Genomic DNA, 3,327 nt, shown 5'->3' with positions numbered 1-3,327 from the left:
CGACCACAATGAGAACAGGGTGAGTGGGAGTGGCGTTTGCCAGATGCCCTCGGGACACCAACGCAAGGACGAAAGGCTGAGAAGCTTCCCAACTCACTTGGCCAGCGATCTCTCTCCAGCCTCGCTCCCTGGTCTGCTCCAGAAATCCAGGCTCCGAGTCTTGGCTCGCGCCTTGTCACTCCGGAGACGCGGGGAGCGGCTTACCGTTGCCGTGGGAACCCCGCCCGGGCCAGGCCCCGCTCACGACACGGGGCACCAGTCTGGAGCAGCCACGAGGACCACGGCGTTTGGGGGTCTCAGAAAACGACACCTGTCCCTAGAGTAACTCTCCAAGCGTAGTGCACACACCTCAGAAACACAGCGTACAACCCACATCACCCCAGCACGGTCAATTCCGAGCAATTCCAGCGGCAGAAATCTAAGGTGCCAGGAAGGCGCTGTTTAGCGGGAATTACCCTTTAAGACTGCACGGGTTCCGTGTTTCCTCTCGAGTCGACTTTTTGGGCCTTCTTTGGGACTCGGTTTCCTGCGAAGGAACTGACACGTGATCTTTACCTGTTCCTTGCAAGGCGCTTTAGACACTTGGCTGACTTTGGCCCTGTGACCATCCCCAGAGTCAGTTAGAAACAAAACAAAACAACAACAAAATAAAAACAAACAAAAAACAGGTCATGGACGTGAGAGATTTAATAGTTCAAAAGGGTTGCTCCCAGGCTGATACAGCCGGAGACTCCCAGCTCATCTCCCTAGGCTGAAGTTCCTCTATTTCAGCTTCCCTTTGCGGACCTCCTTTAAAGAGCAATGCAGACATGCACGGGGACAGTAGGCCACAGCCTATCTTCTTGTCCCTAGGCACGTCTTTACTCCCTGGAACCCTCTCTCCAGGGTTTTTTTTTTTTTTGTTTTGTTTTGTTTTGTTTTGTTTTTTTGTTCTTGAGGCAAACTACTCAAAACTCACTTGCCTTGACACTTTCCTTAATTCCAATCCTGCTTGCAACTTTCCCTGACACAGGAGGCTTCTGACTTCATCCCCAGGGTCCTATACTGTTTGTGACTAGTCCCTTCCTCCCCGCTGGACACCCAGAGAAATCCTGCAGACTGTATCGATCTTTATTTTCAGTCCTCAGGGCGCCTGGCACACAGCTGGTCTTCAATAAATATACTTGGCACTAGAAGTGGAAGGGAGGTTTCACAACCTTGGCTGCCTCATCTGTAAAATGCCATCACCTGCCAGGGGTGGAACTTTTGGGACACCTGGGGCCCAGATACAGGAGCTGGGAACCAACTCTGGCTGGCTGTTTCAGACGGTGTCACGGGGGTCTTGGAACCCCCAGAACAGGTTCTCCCTGCCTTGTGGGCCTCTGCTGGGGAGCCAGCCCACACTCAGCAAGACATTCAGCACAATGGTGAAATACCATAAAGCGCTACAATCAGTATGGAAAAAAAAACATTATTATGCAATTATGCATGCATATCATTTTCTAAAATCGAGTGACCCTCATTCTCTCTCCCACAATTTGACTTTGAACATACAAGCTTCCTTGATAATGAGAAGGAACACTCCTCACCCTTTGAGCTGAGGGAAATTTCCCTCGTGGCTTCACCTTAGCAAGCACATTTTTTTAGGGGGGGTAAAAATCGAGGCACAGAGGATGAGGCACTGGCTCACATCCACCTGTGTCAGGGACTGATGGGGAATGGTGACAGCCCCGGGTGGTTGGAGGCAGGGAATAGGCTGGAGCAATGCGTTTTTAACTAACTATCGGGATTTGCACGCAAGGCAATCCTCCTGCCTCAGTCTCCCAAATGCTGGGATTACAGGTAGGACATACCGCACCTGATTTCTTCGGTGCTCTAACAGATGTTCCGCCTTGGAGATGGGGTGGGTGCGGTGAGCTGATGACTAAACAGAGTGACAGAATCCTGGGGAAAGGGTACTGATGCAGGCTGTGGGCACAAACAACTGGACCATCCATTTCCCCATATGTGAAATTCAGACTTAGCATTCATTTCTCAGGAGCCTCAGGAAGACCCATCTAACAGACGGGCAAGCTGAGGCCCAGAGCAGAGGCATGTGAAGGCTCACCACTGTCGTGGCAGGCCCAGGACAAGGCCCTGCAGCTCCCCAGCCTCAGTCCTTTCCCTTTTCCCACTACAGTGGTCACTTCTCAGGCCTCCTGGCCTGGACCAGTCTCCTTGGCCAAGGTCTCCTGGGAAGAATTACAGGAAGTGGAAGACTTGGCCCCAGCCCAGTCCCCAGGCCCCACTGACAGTTGGGTTGCTTCCCAGGAGGGCAGATGTGTTGCCTAAGCTTCTCTTTGGCTTGGGCAGGAGGTGGGCACTGGAAGATGCCAGCATGTTGGATAGCCTCACCTGAGGGATTTAAATGGCCACTGCCCTCTCTAGGCATCCACTTAGGGAAAGCATCCTGGCAAGGCTGGGTAAAAGTGGGGAACAGAGGGCTGAGTGCAGTTTATCTTCCCAGAGGGCCATGGTCCATGCACCGTACTTCTCTGACCTCAGGCTCCATTGCCTGCCCCACAGGCTCTAAGGCTGAACAGGCAGGAGCTGCCCAGCACACCTGATGGGCCTAGCACCCTATAGGTATGCTACCCTCCCACAGTTGTGTAAGCCCTGTGGCTTTCATTGTGGGAAATCTCCCTGTCAGGTGGGAGTCCTTGCTATACAGGGTACCACCCCCTCCCTCACTGCTCTGGCCTGGAACCCCACCCCACCCCATCATGGGTACTAGCAGTGCAGGGCAGTCAGGCTGGAACTGCTCCTCAGCTCTAGGCTAACATGATGTCTGTGTGACAAATAGAAACGATTTCACAACCAGGCAGTGGTGGCACACACCTTTAGTTCCAGCACTCGGGAGGCAGAGGCAGGCGGATCTCTAAGCTTGAGGGCCAGCCTGGTCTACAGAATGAGTTCCAGGACAGCCGGGGCTGCATAGAGAAACCCAGTCTCGAAAAACAAAAACAAACTAACTAAGAAAAAAGAAAGATAGAAAGAAGGAAGGAAGGAAGGAAAAAAGGAAAGAAAGAAAAAGGAAGGAAGGAAGGAAGGAAGGAAGGAAGATGATTTCACGTCTCTGGACCCAGGATTCTGTCTAATAGGAGAATGGCAGTGCCTACCTGGGCACATTGTTCAGATGGTGACCCTAAAGCTTTTGTCATGCACATGTCTCATCTTGGGGCCTTTCTCAGCTATTCCTAGCATGCAAGTGAATGAGAGACAGAGAGAGAGAGAGAGACAGAGAGAGACAGTGAGAGACAGAGAGAGACAGAGAGAGACAGAGCGAGAGAGAGACAGAGAGAGAGAGAG

Source organism: Microtus ochrogaster, chromosome 15 (genome assembly GCF_000317375.1).
Source record: "Microtus ochrogaster isolate Prairie Vole_2 chromosome 15, MicOch1.0, whole genome shotgun sequence".
NCBI lineage: Eukaryota > Metazoa > Chordata > Mammalia > Rodentia > Cricetidae > Microtus > Microtus ochrogaster.
The sequence above is the reverse complement of the archived record's forward strand: the minus strand, read 5'-3'. Positions refer to the sequence as shown.